Raw genomic sequence first — 22,316 nt, 5'->3', positions numbered from 1 at the left:
ACTAGTTTCAGACCCAAACATCTCACCCTCAAACTGAATGTGAAATTCTACCATTTATGATCACTCTTGCCTAGAGGATCCTTTACTACGAGGTCATTTATTTATCCTGTCTCGTTACACATTACCAGGTCTAAAATTCAAGTTCAAGAAGGCAGCTCACCATCACCTTCTCAAGGGCAATTAGGGATGGGCAATAAATGCTGGCCTAGCCAGCAACGCCCACATCCCACGAACGAATAAAAAAAAAAGCCTGCTCCCAGGTTGATTTCAGAATGTATTGTTCTAAGAAACTGTCCCTAATACATTCTATAAACGCATCCTCCAGGCTACTGTTACAACCAGGTGAGAAAGGGGTCTAGGGTTCCCTCTCAGCCTTCCCCTAATCTTACCGTAACAGGGTTTAATTTTAAACACACCGTGTTTTTTGCTCCCTCTTGGTGAATCCTTGTTCACTGCTTTCCAATTGTAAGACAAAGAAACCAGCAAAAACAGGTATTCTTCGGTTTAAAGAAGACAGGTTGAAGTTTATTAAACTTAAACTCTAATTCTGTTAACAACTAGGGATACATGATGTACCCACGCTAGCATGCAAAAGGAATACACACGTGCAGATAGAGACAGAAAAGAGCAGAAGAAATAAAGTGGAAAAGTTTGAAGATGATTTTGGTTACTGTTGTTCGAGCTTGGTGTAGAGTCCTTGATTGTAGGTTTTCGTTAGGACCCAGTATTCTTCTTAAATCTTGTTCGATGTAAGATACTTTCTCTCTTGAGTTTCACTTGTCTTCTGTGGGTCCAGAGGCTTGTGAGAAAGAGATGGGAGCAGACAGGTGAGGTCTTCTCAGTCCAGGAGCAAACAGTCTCTCTGAGTTCAAATTGTCTGTACAATTCAAAAAAACTCCCCAAGTTGGCCAGCAGGTTAGTCACGTGACCAACTGATGTAATCACTTCTGTGTTTGTGGATTCTCTTGTCCGAGCAGACCCTGGAATGTCTCCTTTTGCAAACAATACCTGGTGATCAAAGTCCATTTTAGGATTAGTGGATAAGGGAAGTAACCTCTCTTGTCCCTATTAGTATGCAAATATCCTCCAGCCAAGTGTCTGGCAGCCCTTATAACAGGCCTTTACTTCTTCCCAGCAACAATTTGAAATTTAATGTCCATATGGTGAAATTAATATGCCTCATTCTTGGTAGATGGGGGCCCAGCATGACACTACCTTTGTCAATTTGATTAATCCAATCTATATGAGGATTAGAATTGCCCACGATTATTGCCGTACCTTTCCTACAAACCCCCATTATTTTTTGATTTATATTCTGTCCTACAGTGTGGCTACTGTTATGGGGCCTGTAAACTATTCCCACCAGGGCTGCGTTTGCTGACAACCCTACCACTAGATGGCGTTGCAGTGGCACATGCACAAATGCAGCATTTGCCACTAAAACATCACAATCTGCGACTTCACGCTGTTGCCAGGACTAAAGATGGCGCTGCTCAAATAATCACATGGTTAACCTAACCTAAACACATGGCAGCACACAATGGCGAGAGGGAGAGAGCAAGCGAGCGAGCCGGGGAGGGGAGCAGAGAGGAGAGCTGGGGCGGAAGGGAGTGGGCTGGGCGGGAGGGGAGTGGAGCGGGCCTGGGGAGAAGGGAGCGGGCCGGGGGGGAGCGGAGCAGGCCGGGGAGGGGGGGAGGGGAGTGGAGCAGGTCGGTGGGGGGGGGAGGGGAGGGGAGTGGAGCGGGCCGGGGTGGGGGGGAGAGGAGATGGTGGGGGGGGAGGGAGTGGGCCGGGGGGGGAGGGGAGCAGGCCGGGCGGGAGGGGAGCGGAGCGGAGCGGGGAGGGGGGGAGCGGAGCGGAGCGAGCCTGTGGAGGGGGGGTGAGGGGAGCGGAGCAGGCCGGTGGGGGGACGGAGGGGAGTGGAGCGGCCGAAAGAGCAGAGCGGCCAGAGAGAGCAGCAAGGGGGGGGGGGGGGGGGGTGGGGAAAGGGGGGGAGCGGAGCTTGACGCATGCGTGAATACCCGTTGGCGTTGCATTGCTGTACGTGTAACGCGCATGCGCAGAGGCCGACTAGGCGCATTGCCCAAATATGGACACGTCACGCGATGACATCATCGGTGCCTGTGCTAACCAGTCCTGGCAAGTCGGAACGCAGCGCATGCGCAGAGAGCAGGATACCGTCTGCACCTTGGCGCAGCCTGATGACATCGGTGGTCAGCTGCGTTGTCAGGAATCACTTTGTTAAAGGCTAATATTTAGTTCCTAGCCTTGGTCATCTTGCAACTTTGTAATGACTATAACATACCCATTTATTTCTATTTGTGCTAACAGTTCATCCATCATGTTACAAATGCGGTATGCATTCAGATAAAGAGCTTTTAATTCTGTTTTTAAACCATTTTTCCCTACTCTGACCTTATTTGCTGGTGCACTCTTATGTACGCTATGTCCCTCCCGGTCACACTTTGGTTATCATTACCCATGTCGCTAATGCCTTGTCCTTTTTCATTAACTTTCTAAATTTCCCCTCACCTGAACCCTCCCTCTACTATTTAGTTTAAAGCCCTCCCTACAGCTCTAGGTACACGATTCGCCAGGACGCTGGTCCCAGCATGGTTCAGGTGAAGGCTGTCCCAACAATACAGCTCCCTCTTTTCCCAGTACTGATGCCAGTGCCCCATGAATTGAAACTTATTTCTCCCACACCAATCTTTGAGCCACACATTCAACTCTCTGAACTTATTAACCCTATGCCTATTTGCTCGTGGCTCAGGTAGTAATCCAGAGATTATTACCTCTGTGGTTCTGCTTTTTAATTTAGCCCCTAGCTGCTCATACTCACTCAGCAGTACTTCTTTCTTAGTCCTACCTATGTCATGGGAACCAAATGGACTATGACAACTGGATCCTTCCCCTCCCACTCTGAGTTCCTCCACAGCCCCAAGAAGATGTCCTTAACCCTGGCACCACGCAGGCAACACAGCCTTTGGGACTCAGGCTCTCGGCTGCAGAGAACAGTATCTATCTCCCTAACTATACTATCCCCTACTATCACTACACTCCTTTTTACTCCCCCCACTTGAATGGCCCCCTGCATCACAATCCTCCCTGCAGCCCCTGCTCTCGTCCACACAGGCTGCAAGAACCTCCAACCTGTTGGACAAGTGCAACGGCTGAGGCTCGTCCAGTGCTACCTTCTGGATCCCTGTACCTGCCTCACTCGCAGTCACACCTTCCTGTCCCTGAGAACGGACCAAATCTGAAGTACTTAGCCCAAGTGCTGTGACTGCCACCTGGAACTAAGTGTCCAGGTAACATTCCCTCTCCCTTGTTATTAAAGATAAAGAGAAATCTTATTCCATTCCCTTACACTATTATTGATACAAATTTTGCACCTGTCATACTTCAGATGTACTTCAAACTTTCAAAACTATTGACAAGAGAAAGCACAGCAGTCATGTGGATTTCTTCTGACCCATAAATTTAGAAGCACCTGTCACTCTTAAAAATGTTCCTCAATAACAGGAATTGACCTCAGAGGTTACAGTAATTAGACATTAGAGACAAGTCACTTATACGCGGTTCCACCTTTAGCAGAAGAATAATGCATTATACCAATGGAGGACAGAGTGACCGAGTCCTTAAAGCATTAGTTGATCAAATAGAGTCAGAATGGATTTGTGAAGCGTAAGTCATGTCTTACTAACCTGGTAGAATACTTTAATGAAGCAATTAGCATAGTTGACAAGGGAGTGTCTATGAATTTTGTCTTGTAGATTTCATAAGGTTCCACACAAAAGATAATTAGTGAAAATGAGAGCACATGGATTTGGAGATAACTATGGAACATGGATCAGTAATTGGTTGAGAGGTAGGAGACGGAGAGTAGGAATAAAGGGTTTATCAATTCTTCAATTGACAGGATGTGATACGTAGAGTTCCCCAAAGCCTGGGGACTCAACATTTTGCCATTATATATTAATTACTGAGATGTAGGAATAGAGAGTTCTCAATCCAAGTCTGCAGATGACACTAAGTTAGAAGGCACAGTGAGTTGTGTGGATGGGAGCAGCAAGTTACAAAGGGACATAGACAGACTAAGTGAGTGGGCAAAGCTCTAAAAGTAAAATGTGAGGTCACACATTTTGGATCTGAAAAATACTAGGAGCTTCAGTACAGAAACAAAAAGGCTAATGTTGGTTTTTATTTCAAGGGGGTTGGATTTCAAGTGAGGAAGTGATGCTTTGCATTTATTGTTGTACACAGAGTATTAAGCATATGGTGATAACTTCTTTACAATATTACAAATATACGTAAGTATACACATATGGCAATACATTGCACATTTACTGGAGAATTCAAATGTTACAGTGCTTGAGCCTGAGGGGTTTACTGCTAATCAGGCCTCATTGAGTTCTGAGGTATTGCTCCTAAAATCCCTCTTATGCTTCTTTCCCAACCTGGCTACATGAGAATCCTCATGTTTCATAGCATTACCTTATTTAACTAGCTATTCTCCCTCATTGATAATTGCAGTTCTAGCAAGGATAACTCCCCAAACTTCGTTCTTGAATCATTCAACTGGTGACAGTTGCAGGGAGATTAATGAACAAAGGCCCCCTACAGGCTGGGGCTTAACCACATTCCTTAAACAAATGCAGCCTTGGAGAAAGTCTCCTGGGATGACAGCTGAGAGATCTATGGGGTTAGGACAAAGGAAGCTTGTAACTTACCAGCTAAGAGTCTCTGGTAACTTTTAATTTCCACTGATCAACTGAACATTGAAACTCACTTAGAAGTTAAAAGATAAAGAGACTTCAAAACAATTTAATGAAACCTTTCCTTACAGATACTCAGGAAAAATATAATGGCCAAGTTTATAAGAAAATAAGAACTCATTTGTCTCCCGACTCCAAAAAGCCTGTCCACCATCTACAAGACACAAGTCAGGAGTGTGATGAAATACTCTCCACTTGCTTGGATGAACACTCAGGAAGCTCGACATCATCCAGGACAAAGCAGCCCACTTGATTGGCACCCCATTCACAAGCTTCAACATTCACTCCCTCCACCACCAGCACACAGTGCCAACAGTGTGTACATCTGCAAGATGCACTACAGCAACTTGTCAAGCCTCCTGCGATAGCATCTTTCAAAACCGCTAAAATGACAAGGGCAGCAGATGCATGGGAACACCACCACCTGTAAGTTCCCCTCCAAGTCACACATCATCCTGACTTGGAACTATATTGCCGTTCCTTCACTGTTGCTGGGTCAAAATCTTGGAACTGCCTCTCCTAACAGCACTGTGGGTGCACCTGTAATGAGTTCTTTTAAATTGTCTGATGCAACATAAATGAGATGTGTGGAGTCCAGTTGGTTGAAGATCTCAAACAGGTTTATTACAGCTAAATATTATATACAGTACAGAGCTAACTATTTACAGAACCTGCCTCAAGGTGTTACAGTAGCATTGGGCACATGATGTTAATAGTGGTGAAAGCTTCCAGTTGTTTGACTTCATCAACATGATATGTCAGGTTCACAATGTGGAACGCCTGTTCGTCTTCTGTCTGAGAACTACTTCTTTCTGAGTCTTGTCTCAGGTCTGTTTCGCTGTGGATTTCGTGTACCGGCATTCGGTTACGCAGGGTTCTGGTGCTTTCCTTGCTGCAGTTGCCCTGTTTTCTGTTTGTTTGTGTTCTACTGTGACTTCCGGCTGCGTCTTTGGGGCCAAATTTCTTGCCTAGGCAGGCCCAGTGTCCTTTTGCACTGCATGCATTGCACAGGTCTTGAAATGCAGGACAACTTCAAGGTGAGTGGGGCAACCACACTTACCACATAGCTTGCTTGCTCATTTCAACCTGGTTATCGTGCCAATACTATTGGCTGCAACTAGTGCTTGCAGGTGCTATTGTCCAGCAACAATGGCTTCATATTTCCTGCCATCTTCCAGCAGTGCGTCAATGCTGTGACCTTTCTTTTTCCCCAAGAGGCCTTTCTGAAATGCTTCAAAGGGTGTCGATACAATCATTAACTCCATTATTCAGTGCAACATGTCAGTTTCTGAGAAGTCGTATTCGTTGTCCTTACTACGGCATCTACTGACAAACTGGTCATTTGATTCCTGTGACTGTTGCCTGTAGGACATCAATTCCAGCTGGTGAATTCAAAAATTCACTCTTAGTTTAGTTTAGTTTAGAGATACAGCGCTGAAACAGACCCTTCGGCCCACTGAGTCTGTGCCGACCATCAACCACCCATCTATACTAATCCTACACTAATTCCACTCTCCCACCACATCCTCACCTGTCCCCATATTTTCCCTACCACCTACCTATACTAGGGGCAATTTATAATGGCCAATTTACCTATCAACCTGCAAGTCTTTGGCATGTGGGAGGAAACCGGAGCACCCGGAGGAAACCCACGCAGACACAGGGAGAACTTGCAAACTCCACACAGACAGTACCCGGAATTGAACCCGGGTCGCTGGAGCTGTGAGGCTGCAGTACTAACCACTGCGCCACTGTGCCGCCCTAGTGCTAACCACTGCGCCACTGTGTAATTGGAGTTGATCTTCCAGCACTTTCCAGATCTTTGCGGGATCTTTCTGGTCCTCTTCAGATAAGCCAGAGGTATTGATTCTGTGTAATCCCTCATTTCCAACTGCTATTAGTATTTTTACAGCCTGGTTCTCTGGTTTTACAATCACTTGGTCTGTTTGAACAGCTGGAATTCGGATAGGATATCCAAGGCCTTCCAGTTCATGCTAGGAAATTTTGTATCCATCTTCCTGCTTTTTCTTAAAACTTGCTTGAAGACTGGTTCTATGACTCTGCATTGTTTTCCCTTTAAGAAACTGTCTGTTCTTTAGACTAGCTGCTTTGATTGACAGGAGCAGGTGTTTGCTAGTGGTGTGTTTATCGTTTCCAGCACTTAAACCTGTTCTGTTTACACAGCTGTTCAATAGCCAGTTCAAGTTTGTTTTTTGTAGCACTTAAGTTGGTCTGTTTACTCAGCTGTTCACGAGCTGATAGAGTTTGTTTATGTTCTTCATGCTTGAGTGGTTTTAATTTTTTTTTACTGTGGCTTCCTGAATGGAAGCTCTTATTCATGCTCAAGTGGTTGAATGGTTTTTAAAAACTTTGGCTGCGTGGTTGAAGGCGCTGCAGTGATCGGAGTTTTACGATGCTTTTTGCACTTGGATACCTCCTGTAATGGTGCCAACCTCGATCAGCCTGGGAGGGGAATCGTGTCTGCCTCCTTTTTTATAAATGGAGCTTTTGAAAGGAGATCAATTTTTAAGCATTTCGAGGCTGTTTTATTTTAATCAGCAATGATTCGCCTGATTTACTTGCAGCTTGTCATTCTGTGCTCTGTCTACTATAGCTTGAGGTAAGTTCTATTTTTGACGCAATGGTTCAAGAAGGTGGCTCACCACCGACTTCTCAAGGGCACTTAGGGATGAACAACAAATGCTGTCCATATCCCATGAACAAATAAAAAAGAATAGCCCATTCAGCCCTTGGAAGTTGCTCCATTATTCAATAAGCTCACGGCTGATCTTCTACCTCAACTCTACCTTCTCGCACCATCCCGATATCTCTTAGTATCCAAAAATCTATCGCTCTTTGTCAACAATTGAACATCCCCCGTTCTCTGCGGTAAAGAATTCCAGAGATTCACAACCCTTTGAGTGAAGAAATTTCTCCTCATCTCAGTTGTAAATAGCTGACCCTTTATTCTGAGACTGTGAATTCTAGTTCTAGACTCCCGAGCCATGGGAAACAAACTTCCAAGCATCTACCCTGTCAAGCCCCTTAAGAATTTTGTATGTTTCAATGAAATCACCTCTCATTCTTCTAAATTCTAAGGAATGAAGGCCTAATCAACACAATCTGTCCTCATAGGACAACCCCATCATCCCAGAACCTGTCTAGTGAACTAATTGCACTCCTTCTAGGGCAAGTATATCCTTCCCAAAATTATACCAGGGCTCAAAGGTTATGTTGTGAGGACGGGTTGCGTGAAGCTGGCTTATATTCCCTTGAGTTTAGAACATGGAGGGGTAACCTCATCGAGATATTTAATGTGATTAAAAGATTTAATCGTGTAAATACAGAGAAAGTATTTCCTCTGGTCCAGAATAATCTTAAAATTAGAGCTAGGCTATTTAGAGTGAAATTGGAAAGCACTTTTACCAACAAAAGGTAGTGGAAATCTGCAAATTCCTCCCTCAGAAAGCTGAGTATTCGAGGTCAATTGAAATATTTAAGACTGGGTATTACGACCGGGTCAGAAGGGGTCTAGGGGGTTCCCTCTCAGCCTTTGCCTGGTTTAACCGTAACAGGGTTTAATTTTAAAACATCATGTTTTTAGCTCCCCCTCAGTGAATCCTTGTTCACTGCTCCAATTGTCTCTTTGGCCTCCTTATCTCGAGAGACAATGGATAAGCGCCTGGAGATGGTCAGTGGTTTGTGGAGCAGCGCCTGGAGTGGCTATAAAGGCCAATTCTAGAGTGACAGGCTCTTCCACAGGTGCTGCAGAGAAATTTGTTTGTCGGGGCTGTTACACATTTGGCTCTCCCCTTGCGCCTCTGTCTTTTTTCCTGCCAACTACTAAGTTTCTTCGACTCGCCACACTTTAGCCCCGTCTTTATGGCTGCCCGCCAGCTCTGGCGATTGCTGGCAACTGACTCCCACGACTTGTGATCAATGTCACAGGATTTCATGTCACGTTTGCAGATGTCTTTAAAGCGGAGACATGGATGGCCGGTGGGTCTGATACCAGTGGCGAGCTCGCTGTACAATGTGTCTTTGGGGATCCTGCCATCTTCCAATCGGCTCACATGGCCAAGCCATCTCAAGCGCCGCTGACTCAGTAGTGTGTATAAGCTGGGGATGTTGGCCGCCTCGAGGACTTCTGTGTTGGAGATACGGTCCTGCCACCTGATGCCAAGTATTCTCCGGAGGCAGCGAAGATGGAATGAATTGAGACGTCGTTCTTGGCTGACATACGTTGTCCAGGCCTCGCTGCCATAGAGCAAGGTACTGAGGACACAGGCCTGATACACTCGGACTTTTGTGTTCCGTGTCAGTGCGCCATTTTCCCACACTCTCTTGGCCAGTCTGGACATAGCAGTGGAAGCCTTTCCCATGTGCTTGTTGATTTCTGCATCTAGAGACAGGTTACTGGTGATAGTTGAGCCTAGGTAGGTGAACTCTTGAACCACTTCCAGAGTGTCATCGCCAATATTGATGGATGGAGCATTTCTGACGTCCTGCCCCATGATGTTCGTTTTCTTGAGGCTGATGGTTAGGCCAAATTCATTGCAGGCAGCCGCAAACCTGTCGATGAGACTCTGCAGACACTCTTCAGTGTGAGATGTTAAAGCAGCATCGTCAGCAAAGAGGAGTTCCCTGATGAGGACTTTCCGTACTTTGGACTTCGCTCTTAGACGGGCAAGGTTGAACAACCTGCCCCCTGATCTTGTGTGGAGGAAAATTCCTTCTTCTGAGGACTTGAACGCATGTGAAAGCAGCAGGGAGAAGAAAACCCCAAAAAGTGTGGGTGCGAGAACACAGCCCTGTTTCACGCCACTCAGGATAGGAAAGGGGTCTGATGAGGAGCCACCATGTTGAATTGTGCCTTTCATATTGTCATGGAATGAGGTGATGATACTTAGTAGCTTTGGTGGGCATGCAATCTTTTCTAGTAGTCTGAATTGTAAGGCAAAGAAATCAAACAGGTTTCCTTAGATTTAAACAAGAAAGGTAGAGGTTTTTTAATAAACTCTAATCCGGTTAACGACTACGAGTACGCGACGCAACCACGCTAGCATGCATACGCGATAAACACACACACAGATAGAGACAGAAAAAATAGAAGGAATAAAGGGGAAAGGTTTGAGGCAATATCTGGTAGGTACAGGCCTTTAAGTTCAATGTGGAGTCTTTGGTTGCCGGTAAGTCTTGCAATGCGTTGGGGCCCAGTTCACACTTCAACTTCTTCTGATGGAGGAGCCTTTTCTCTCTTGAGGTTTACGTGTCTTCCTTGGGTCCAGTGGCTTGGGGAGAAAGCGAGAGAGAGAGAGACAGCCAGGTGAGAGACTTCCTTGTTCCAGCTTCAATTGCACACTGCCTTCTGAATTCAAACTGTCCTGTGGCTAGTTCAAAAAACCTGGACCAGCCAGTTAGTCATGTGACCAGCTGGTATAACCAGTCCTGGCTCTGTGGATTGTATCATCTTAGCAGGGCCTGGAATGCGCTTCCTTACACTTTCATGTCTGGTGATTAAAAATCCATTTGGGTTAATTGGAGCAAGGAATTGCCCTTTGTCTCCACAAGTAGCTTCGCTTAGTATGCAAATATCCTTCCAGCCCAGTGTCTGGTGATCTTGAAACAAGTCATTTCTTCACTGCAGCAACAGTTTAAAATCAATAAAAGCAAAATATTGCGCATGCTGGAAATCTGGAATAAAAACAAGAAATGCTGGATATACTCAGCAGGTCTGGCAGCATCTGTGGAGAGAGAAGCAAAGTTAACGTTTCAGGTCAGTGACCCTTCTTCAGAACTGGTAAATATTAGACCCTCTGCTGGAGGGTCCTCCAAACACTGATACAGGACTTAGGGGTGCAGGTTTCACTGTCGGTTAGGGTTTCCCCTCAACCTGGCACATGTGGCAACTCCTGCAGTACTCCAACACATCATTGTGGAGTTTTGGCCAGTCAAACTGCTGTCTTATGTGGGCTTTGGTTTTCGTATACCGACATGTACAGCCACTGTAATCTCATGAGCCATGCTTAATATTTCTCTCCGGTACCTCTGCGGCAACACCAACTGGTGAACCATTGTCCACTCCTTGCTCTCAGGTCTGTGAGGAGAATTCCATTTCCTCATCAGTGCCTCATTCTTTAAATAGTAGCAGTCAGGGACTCCCTCTGCTTCACTTTCATACTGGGCAGCCTGTGCTAACTCTCTCAATACTGGGTCAGCTCGCTGAGCCTCAGCTAGGGAAGATTTATTTAGCTCATTCCCTGGATCTTCTAACTTTCCAAAGAAAGTCTTGGACAGACAGGCCTCATGGTCATCTGCCTGCAGTGCCAATGCAGTCTCCTCCAGGGGAGCTGGTTTGATCATGGTCTGATCCGCTACACATTCAGGGAAACTGCAGCGGACCGTCTCCTGCTGCTGTCCTGTCTCTCTGACCTCCTGCAGTCTCTTTTTCTCTACTGGAGAAGCTACCCACTTCGTCCCCGCCAGATCATTACATAGGAGCAGGTCAACCCCGTCCACAGGCCATCTACGGACAATCCCTATGGTCACCGGACCTGAAACTAGCTCGCACTTCAAGTACTCCAAGTACAGGGTACAGGCATATACTGCCTTCCAATACCATTCACCACCATTCTGGAGTTTACTGTATTCTCTGGGGCAAAGGTCAGGCCTTTTCCCAGTAAAAGGGATCTAGTGGCCCCTGTGTCCCTGTGAATCACAATGGGCTTGCTTGTCCCACTCGAGGGATATGGGGTTACCTTCCCTTCAGATACAAAACCCTGATAACCTTCAGGAATCCTATTAAATTTTCCTGCACTTGCAGCCATAAGCTTCCTGGGTCTCACTCTTACTGCAGTTAAAGCCACAGCTTGTTCTGCTGTGCTTTCCATCAGGTTCATTTCTTCACTGAGCAGGTATGCCCTGATTAACCCGACAGGTTTTCCCTTTAGTTTCCAGCAGTCAGCTCTTAAATGCCCTGCTTTATTACGATGGAAGCACTCAGGTCTCCGAGTCTCACTCCTACTTGTTGCACCTTCCTTTTTGCCTGGAGGAGGGCCCCCATGTTTCCTGCTTTTCTTTCCCTCCCAGAACTGCTTGGGCTTCTATCACCTTCCCACCCTCTGTCCTTTTTGAATTTGTAGGGGTGATTAGGAAAGGTTTTCCCCTGGGAAACTAACTTATAAATGAGAGCAAACTCATCGGCCAGGACTGCTGCCTGCCGGGCTCTGTGAGCCTTCTGTTATTCTACACATGTCTCTTTATGGAGAGTGGGAGAGAGTTTTTAAATTCCTCTAACAAAATTACCACTCTGAGATTCTCATAGCTGAGCTGTACTTTACGAGCCCTCGGCCACTGGTCAAAAGTCAGCTGCTTATTTCTCTCAAACTCCAGGTAAGTTTGATCAGCTTGCTTTCTTGAGGGTTCTAAACTTTTGGCGATAGGCTTCCAGTACTAACTCATATGCCCCGAGGATAGCATTTTTTGTCAGTTCATAATTTGATGAACTCTCATCTGGCAACATGGAATAAACCTCATGAGCTTTTCTGGTTAATTTACTCTGCAACAGCAGAGACCAGGCCTCAGCTGGCCACTTTAACTGCCATGCCAGATTTTCAAAAGACACAGAAAATGCTTCCACATCTCCCTCATTGAATTTTGGGATCAGTTGGGAAAGTTTTAACAATTTTGTACCCAGCCCTGAATTACGCTCCTCCATATTGGCCATGCTTTCACTGGGGTTACTCTGTCACCCCTAGTTAACTCAAATCATTTCAGCTCTCTTTCTTCGCACTCTTTCTGGAAGGTTCTTTCTCTTTCTCTCTCCACTGTCTCTCTTTCCCTGTCTTCTACTTCAAGTTTCCTCTGTTCCAATTGTATCTTTGCTAGCAATACCCTGTCGGAGTCTATTTCTAAACCTGTTTCTGCTTCTTCAGATTCAAGGGAAAAATGGTTGGCCACTAGTTGGATGAGTTCAGTCTTCCTAACCTTACCATGTACAGTGATCCCACACTGCTCAGCCATTTTCCTCAACTCCACCATAGACAGTGCTTTTAACTTATCCCAAGTTACTTCACCCTGGCTTGGGGAGCTACAAGCTTCAGTCGCAGACATGTTAGTACTCTAGCACACACAACTATAAGATAACATATATTGAAATATTTTCTCTTTTTGTTTGGGAACAATTTGGCTTCCCACTTTCAATTTCTTGTTTGTCTGTGGGTAAAATCTCGGACGCTCGCCCCCAAATTTCTGTTATGACCGGGTGAGACGGGGTCTAGGGGTTCCCTCTCAGCCATTGCCTGGTTTAACCATAACAGGGTTTAATTTTAAAACACCATGTTTTTAGCTCCACCTCATTGAATCCTTGTTCACTGCTCCAATTGTAAGGCAAAGAAATCAAACAGGTTTCCTTAGATTTAAACAAGAAAGGTAGAAGTTTTTTTAATCTTAAACTCTAATCCAGTTAATGACTACAAATATGTGACGCAACCACGCTAGCATGCATACGTGATAAACACACACACAGATAGGGACAGAAAAAGTAGAAGGAATAAAGGGGAAAAGTTTGAGGCAATATCTGGTAGGTACTGGCCTTTGAGTTCAATGTTGAGTCTTTGGTTGCTGGTAAGTCTTGCAATGTGTTGGGGCCCAGTTCACACTTCAACTTCTTCTGATGTAGGAGTGTTTTCTCTCTTGAGGTTTATGTGTCTTCCATGGGTCTGGTGTCTTGGGGAGAAAGCGAGAGACAGCCAGGTGAGAGACTTCCTTGTTCCAGCTTCAGTTGCACACTGCCTTCTGAATTCAAGCTGTCCTGTGGCTAGATCAAAAAACCTTGACCAGCCAGTTAGTCATGTGACCAGCTGATTTAACCAGTCCTGGCTCTGTGGATTGTATCATCTTAGCAGTCCCTGGAATGCACTTCCTTACACCTTCATTGTCTGGTCATCAAAATCCATTTGGGTTAATTGGAGCAAGGAATAGCTCTTTGTCTCCACAAGCAGCGTCTCTTAGTATGCAAATGTCCTTCCAGCCCAGTGTCTGGTGATCGTTAAACAAGTAATTTCTTCACTCCAGCAACAGTTTAAAATTAATATTCATATGACAAAATTAATATGCCTCATTCTTGGCAGGTGGGGGGTCTGCATGACACTGGGATAGATAGACTTTTGTTGGGTAAGGCTGTCAAAGGATATGAAACAAAGACAGGTAAATGGTGTTTATGTACATGATCATCCATGGCCTACTTGAATGGCGGAATAGACTCAAGAGGCTGATGACTGACTCCCGTTTCTGCGTTCCTTTGCCAGACCACTGCTGAGTTTTCTTTTGGTTGTAATCTATAAAAATTATCTGAACAGAAATGTCTGATGTAGTTAAAATGTTTGAGCATATAGTGTTAAGACCGAGGCAGGAGGAGTGCACTGTCTTTTCTAGTTCCTCTTCTCCACAGATCACAACATATATTTTTTAAAATGTTTACCCAGTTACCGATGCAGTCAATCATATACTCTACTCTTTATCCCAGAATAAAACACACCAACCAGGTTTCTTTAATAAACAACAAATTTATCAGTTTATTGTAAAACAAGACCTAACCAATAATGAAGCAAAGTATTAACGCACAGATAGAAACATGGAAGTTCCCCTTTTTAAATTCCCCACACACAAACTCACACATGCACCGAAGAAATACAGAAATTCTCTCTGCAGAGGTCTGTTACCAAAATAAAGACAAAAAAGAATAGTTTGACCAAATACTTGCTAATTCTTGAAGAAAAAAAAAATACGGAAAGATGTAATTTGTCCCTTTTGGCGTCCCAAATACGTGTATCTGACTGTCAGTGGGATCTTTTCAGAGCAGTTCTTTTCAGACAACGTTGAAGATCAGTTTGGCAGGCTTTCCAGGAGAAATACGGCATCAGGAGTTTCTGACAGGCTTTTCAGGAGAAATGCAGCATCAGTTTCTCTATTTCTTACATTTGATTCTCAGGAAGTTCTCAAAGAGATGGAAGAGGGTGAGCTGATGATGGCTGCTCTCTAGGCTGATTTTCTCCAAAATAGTTCAGACTGTCCAAAATGAAACCAAAAACAATATCTCAAGAGTCAAGCCTCATGACCCCTATAAATCTTGACCTGTCGCTTCTCTGTAAACATCTTCCCCAGGTCACCAAGGTTTCTGTTCTTTATTGCTTAAAGCACATGACTTCCAGCAAGGCTGTTTTCAAACAACATCTCAGTGTCCTTTCCATGAACTGTCAACAACAAAGTCCAGCTTCTATGAAATCTTCAGCCTTTCAATGAATCCATCTTCACAATTTAAATATAAGTCCTCAAAAACATATACATAACCAACGTATAAAAGCACTTTCGTAACAATAACAAGAGAATATAAATTATACAAACTAACTTGCATGAGGGTGAAGAAAAAACGGAGTCTTCTGACACACCTGTGCAAGAGAAATGTACATGTGGTTTGTAATGTATCATCCAAAGCAGGAAGGGTCTGGGTTCAGGCTGATCTAAGGCAGGGAGCCAGTGGGGTGCTGCTGTTGGTTTCTGGACTGGAGAGGAAGGAGATCAGACAGTGTACTTGCATTTAATCGCTATCCAGTGAATCCCTTTTACCACCTCCTCGTTCCCCCATTGTCACCACAGTTCCTACAATAAATGCACTTAAATTAACTTATTCGGTAAAGATCTGTTTGGTTAATTGAAGAGTGGCAGGGTAAACACATACCCTGCACCAGGGTTTCCTTTCATGGTCCAATGTAATTACAAGGCAGTGTTTGATGAGACAATAGGGACATTATGCTATTTATACAATTGAATAGTGCAGGTAATAAATACAGTAATTGAGTTGGAAAATGTGCATAAATGTGACTTCAGGGTATTAAAACTTACATATAAATGTAAATCAGTCCCAAACTGTTTCTGTAGCTGTGCAATCTAACAAGGCTGAAAGCGAAGACAAATCACAACCTGTCTTGATCAGAGAACTCATCTAAGCTGATGATGCTGCACTAGTCGCTCAAACAGAAACCCAGCTACAAGGACTCATGGACTGTCTCTCCCATGCCTGTAACTTGTTCTCCTTGCCTATAAACATCAAGAAAACCATGGTCATGGGACAAGGTGTTGCATCTCCGCCCCTGATCACACTAAATAACGCCCCACTGGAAGTAGTGAGCAAATTCTGCAACCTTGGATCTCGGGTGACAGACAATCTGTCCCTTGATCCAGAGCTCGATACACGATTAGGGAAAGCAGCTAACACCTTTTGCTAACTTGCGAAACGCGCATGGAATAACACCAAGCTGACCCTTAGGACCAAGCTGATGGTTTATAAGGCCTGTGTTCTCAGCACCTTGCTGTATGGCTGTGAAACATGGGCGACTCACAGCTACCAGGAAAACAAGCTCAATAATTTCCATCTTCGCTGTCTGTGGCGCATTATGGGTATTTCCTGGCAGGACAAAATCACACATGCAGCAGTCCTCTCAAAGGCAGAGCTCCCTGGTGTGTTGGCATGAATCAAACAGAGGTGGCTTCGGTGGATTGGACACGTCCGCAGGATGGAAGATGGTCGCATACCCAAGGACCTTCTGTATAGTGAGGTAGCCGGGGCCAGACGACCAGTGGGGCATCCAAACCTCTGCTTCAAGGATGCTTGCAAGTGAAGGCCCTAAATGTCGACTATTGCACCTGGGAGTCACTAGCTGGCGAGATAGGAAATGACAACACATCCTGTGGACTGGTGTGCACTGCTACGATGACCAGTAGCAACAGCAGCTTGGCAACAGGCACCAACGTCAAAAACAACAACTCACAGCGTCACTTGGCAGCTTCAGGTGCAGCGCTTGTGGCAGAACCTGTCTCTCAAGGATTGGCCTTCACAGCCATCAGCAAAGGTGCACCAAGAGAAGACACCCCACCTAAATGGATTGTTTGCTGTGTGTCCATCATCTTTGATAGATGGAAAGATGCCAACAACAAAGCATAATGTATGCTGCTGATTCTTTAGTGTAGTACTAAGGATTGTTTATAATAAAAACAGAAAATGCTCAGCAGGTCAGGCAGCATCTGTGGAGAGATAAAAACAGAGTTAACATTTCAGGGGTACTGAAAATTGTTTCCCTGTCCGAGGTGTCATATTTCGGATGATACATTAACCAAGGCCCCGTTTACTCCCTCAGGTGGATGTGTAAGATCTAATGGTACTCTGGGTATGGTGATGCAGTGGCTGTGTTACTGGACTAATAATCCAGAGACCATGAGTTCATGCCAGTTTGAGAATTTGAATTGTATTCAGTTTATGGACTTCTGGAAACCCAATTGGTTCACTAATGTACTTTGAGGAAGGAAAGTTGCCTTACCCAGTCTGGCCTATAGATGACTCCAGTCCCATACCAATGTGCTTGACTCAGAAGTGGCCAGGCTTGCAACAAGTTTTTTTTATTTGTTTTTGGAATGTAGGCATCACTGGCTAGGCTAACATTTATTGCCCATCCCTAGTTGCCCTTGAGGAGGTGGTGGTGAGCTGCCTTCTTGAACCGCTTCAGTCTATGTTGTGTGAGTACATACACAGTGCTGTTAGGAAGGGAGTTCCAGGATTTTAACCCAGCATCAGTGAAGGAACGGCGATATAGTTCCAAGTCAGGATGGTGTGTGGCTTGGAGGGGAACTTGCAGATGGTGGTGTTCCCATGCGTCTGCTGCCCTTATCCTTCTAGGTGGTAGAGGTTGTGGGTTTGGAAGGTGCCGTCTAAGGAGGCTTGATGAGTTGCTGCAGTGCGTCTTATAGATGGTACACACTGCGGTCACTGTGCGCCGGTGTCGGAGGGAGTGAATGTTTAAGGTGGTGGGTGGGATGACAATCAAGCAGGCTGCTTTGTCTTGGAGCTGCACTCATCTAAGCAAGTGGAAAGTATTCCATTACGCTCCTGGCTTGTGCCTTGTGGATGGTGGAAAGGCTTCGGGAAGTCAGCAGGTGAGTTACCTGCCACAGAATTTCCAGCCTCTGAGCTGCTTTTGTAGCCACAGTATTTATATATATGGCCAAGTTAAATCTTTGGTCAATGGTAACCCCCAGAATGTTGATGGTGGGGGATTCAGTGATGGTAATGCTGTTTAATGTCTAGGGGAGATGGTTAGAAACTCTATTGTTGCAGATGGTCATAGCCTGGCACTTGTGTGGCGCAAATGCCACTTATCAATCAGTCCAGGCCTGAATGTTGTCCAGGTCTTGCTGCATATGGATACAGACTGCTTCAATATCTGAGGAGTTGTGAATGATGCTGAGCATTGTGCAAACATAAGCGAACATCCCCACTTCTGACCTTATGATGGAGGGAAGTTCAATGATGAAGCAGCTGAAGAAGGTTAGGTCTAGGACACCACCCTGAGGAACTCCTGCAGCAATGGTCTGGGGCTGAGATGATTGGTCTCCAACAACTGCAGCCATCTTCTTTTGTCCTAGGTATGACTCCAACCAGTGGGGAGTTTTCCCCTTGACTCCACTTTTGCTAGGGCTCCTTGATGCCACACTCAGTCAAATGCTGCCTTGATGTCAAGAGCAGTCACTCGCACCTCTCTGCTGGAATTCAGCTCTTTTGTCCATGTTATGAGGTCTGGAGCTGTGTCACCCTGGAGGGACCCAAACTGAGAATTGGTTCTGAGAGTTGCACAAAGGAAACTCTGAATGGGCAATAAATGCAAGCTTTTCCACAGACATTGACAGGAATGAATAAAAAAAAATATTCAAAGTAAGAGTACCTTGGCCATTGGTTGATGTTCTTAACAACTAATACCACGAAAAATATATTAACCGTTGTCTATTTCATTGCTTTGTTTATAATATAATGTGTGTTTTAGGATTTCATTATGATTTCTACTGTAGGAATTCCTGTGATGGTCTTCAATGAGATCAACAACAACTTATTCACCTTTAACGTAATAAAATGTCCCAAGGCGCTTTACAAGAGTATTATAAAACAAAATATGACACTTAGCCACCTAAGGAGATATTAGATGACCAAAAGATTGGTCAAAGAGGAAGGTTTCAAGGAGTGTCTTAAAGGAGGAAAATGAGCTGGAGAGGCAGAGTGGTGTAGGGAAGGTATTCCAGTGTTCAAGGCCTAGGTAGTCGAAGGCATGGTCACCAATGGTGGAGCGATTAAAATTAGGGATGCACCAGAGGCCAGATTTAAAGGAGCGCAGATATCTCAGTGGGTTGTGGGGCTGGAGGAGATTACAGGGATAAGGAGGAGCGAGACTATGGAGAGATTTGAAAACAAGGATGAGAATTTTAAAATGAAGATGTTGCTTGACCGATGTTGAGCCAATGTAGGTCAGTGAGAACAGGGGTGACAGCGGAATGGGACTTAGTGCAAGTTAAGACACAGGCAGCAGAGCTTTGGAATGACCTCAAGTGTCCGGAGAGAAGAATGTGATTCAGGTCTATGGATTATTGATTTATGGATTATTGATTCGGGTCTATGGATTATTGATTTATGGATTATTGATTTTGATTTATGGATTATTGATTTTGATTTATGGATTATTGATTCTGGTTTATGGATTATTGATTTATGGATTATTGATTCGGGTTTATGGATTATTGATTTTGATTTATGGATTATTGATTCTGGTTTATGGATTATTGATTTATGGATTATTGATTCGGGTTTATGGATTATTGATTTTGATTTATGGATTATTGATTCTGGTTTATGGATTATTGATTTATGGATTATTGATTCGGGTTTATGGATTATTGATTTTGATTTAGCGATTATTGATTCTGGTTTATGGATTATTGATTTTGATTTATGGATTATTGTTTTATGGATTATTGATTCTGGTCTATGGATTATTGATTCTGGTTTATGGATTATTGATTTTGATTTATGGATTATTGTTTTATGGATTATTGATTCTGGTCTATGGATTATTGATTTTGATTTATGGATTATTGATTCTGGTCTATGGATTGTTGATTTATGGATTATTGATTCTGGTTTATGGATTATTGATTCTGGTCTATGGATTATTGATTTATGGATTATTGATTCTGGTCTATGGCTTATTGATTTATGGATTATTGATTCTGGTTTATGGATTATTGATTCTGGTCTATGATTATTGATTTATGGATTATTGATTCTGGTTTATGGATTATTGATTTTGATTTATGGATTATTGATTTATGGATTATTGATTCTGGTCTATGGATTATTGATTTATGGATTATTGATTCTGGTCTATGGATTATTGATTTATGGATTATTGATTTTGATTTATGGATTATTGATTTTGATTTATGGATTATTGATTTATGGATTATTGATTCTGGTTTATGGATTATTGATTTTGATTTATGGATTATTGATTTATGGATTATTGATTCTGGTCTATGGATTATTGATTTATGGATTATTGATTCTGGTTTATGGATTATTGATTCTGGTCTATGGATTTTTGATTTATGGATTATTGATTCTGGTTTATGGATTATTGATTCTGGTCTATGGATTATTGATTTATGGATTATTGATTTTGATTTATGGATTATTGATTTATGGATTATTGATTCTGGTTTATGGATTATTGATTTTGATTTATGGATTATTGATTTATGGATTATTGATTCTGGTTTATGGATTATTGATTTTGATTTATGGATTATTGATTTATGGATTATTGATTCTGGTCTATGGATTATTGATTTATGGATTATTGATTCTGGTTTATGGATTATTGATTCTGGTCTATGGATTATTGATTTATGGATTATTGATTCTGGTCTATGGATTATTGATTTATGGATTATTGTTTATGGATTATTGATTCTGGTTTATGGATTATTGATTTTGATTTATGGATTATTGATTTATGGATTATTGATTCTGGTTTATGGATTATTGATTTTGATTTATGGATTATTGATTTATGGATTATTGATTCTGGTTTATGGATTATTGATTTTGATTTATGGGTTATTGATTTATGGATTATTGATTCTGGTCTATGGATTATTGATTTATGGATTATTGATTTTGATTTATGGATTATTGATTTATGGATTATTGATTCTGGTTTATGGATTATTGATTCTGGTCTATGGATTATTGATTTATGGATTATTGATTTTGATTTATGGATTATTGATTTATGGATTATTGATTCTGGTTTATGGATTATTGATTTTGATTTATGGATTATTGATTTATGGATTATTGATTCTGGTCTATGGATTATTGATTTATGGATTATTGATTTTGATTTATGGATTATTGATTTATGGATTATTGATTCTGGTCTATGGATTATTGATTTATGGATTATTGATTTTGATTTATGGATTATTGATTTATGGATTATTGATTCTGGTTTATGGATTATTGATTTTGATTTATGGATTATTGATTTATGGATTATTGATTCTGGTCTATGGATTATTGATTTATGGATTATTGATTTTGATTTATGGATTATTGATTTATGGATTATTGATTCTGGTTTATGGATTATTGATTCTGGTCTATGGATTATTGATTTATGGATTATTGATTTTGATTTATGGATTATTGATTTATGGATTATTGATTCTGGTTTATGGATTATTGATTCTGGTCTATGGATTATTGATTTATGGATTATTGATTTTGATTTATGGATTATTGATTTATGGATTATTGATTCTGGTCTATGGATTATTGATTTATGGATTATTGATTCTGGTTTATGGATTATTGATTCTGGTCTATGGATTATTGATTTATGGATTATTGATTCTGGTTTATGGATTATTGATTCTGGTCTATGGATTATTGATTTATGGATTATTGATTCTGGTCTATGGATTATTGATTTATGGATTATTGATTCTGGTTTATGGATTATTGATTCTGGTCTATGGATTATTGATTCTGGTCTATGGATTATTGATTTATGGATTATTGATTCTGGTTTATGGATTATTGATTTCGATTTATGGATTATTGATTTATGGATTATTGATTCTGGTTTATGGATTATTGATTTTGATTTATGGATTATTGATTTATGGATTATTGATTCTGGTCTATGGATTATTGATTTATGGATTATTGATTCTGGTTTATGGATTATTGATTTTGATTTATGGATTATTGATTTATGGATTATTGATACTGGTTTATGGATTATTGATTTTGATTTATGGATTATTGATTTATGGATTATTGATTCTGGTTTATGGATTATTGATTTTGATTAATGGATTATTGATTCTGGTTTATGGATTATTGATTTTGATTAATGGATTATTGATTCTGGTTTATGGATTATTGATTTTGATTTATGGATTATTGATACTGGTTTATGGATTATTGATTTTGATTTATGGATTATTGATTCTGGTTTATGGATTATTGATTTTGATTTATGGATTATTGATTTATGGATTATTGAATCTGGTTTATGGATTATTGATTTTGATTAATGGATTATTGATTCTGGTTTATGGATTATTGATTTATGGATTATTGATTCTGGTTTA

The sequence above is a fragment of the Heterodontus francisci genome, chromosome 23, assembly GCF_036365525.1.
Source record: "Heterodontus francisci isolate sHetFra1 chromosome 23, sHetFra1.hap1, whole genome shotgun sequence".
Classification (NCBI taxonomy): domain Eukaryota; kingdom Metazoa; phylum Chordata; class Chondrichthyes; order Heterodontiformes; family Heterodontidae; genus Heterodontus; species Heterodontus francisci.
Note: the sequence above shows the minus strand (reverse complement) of the source record.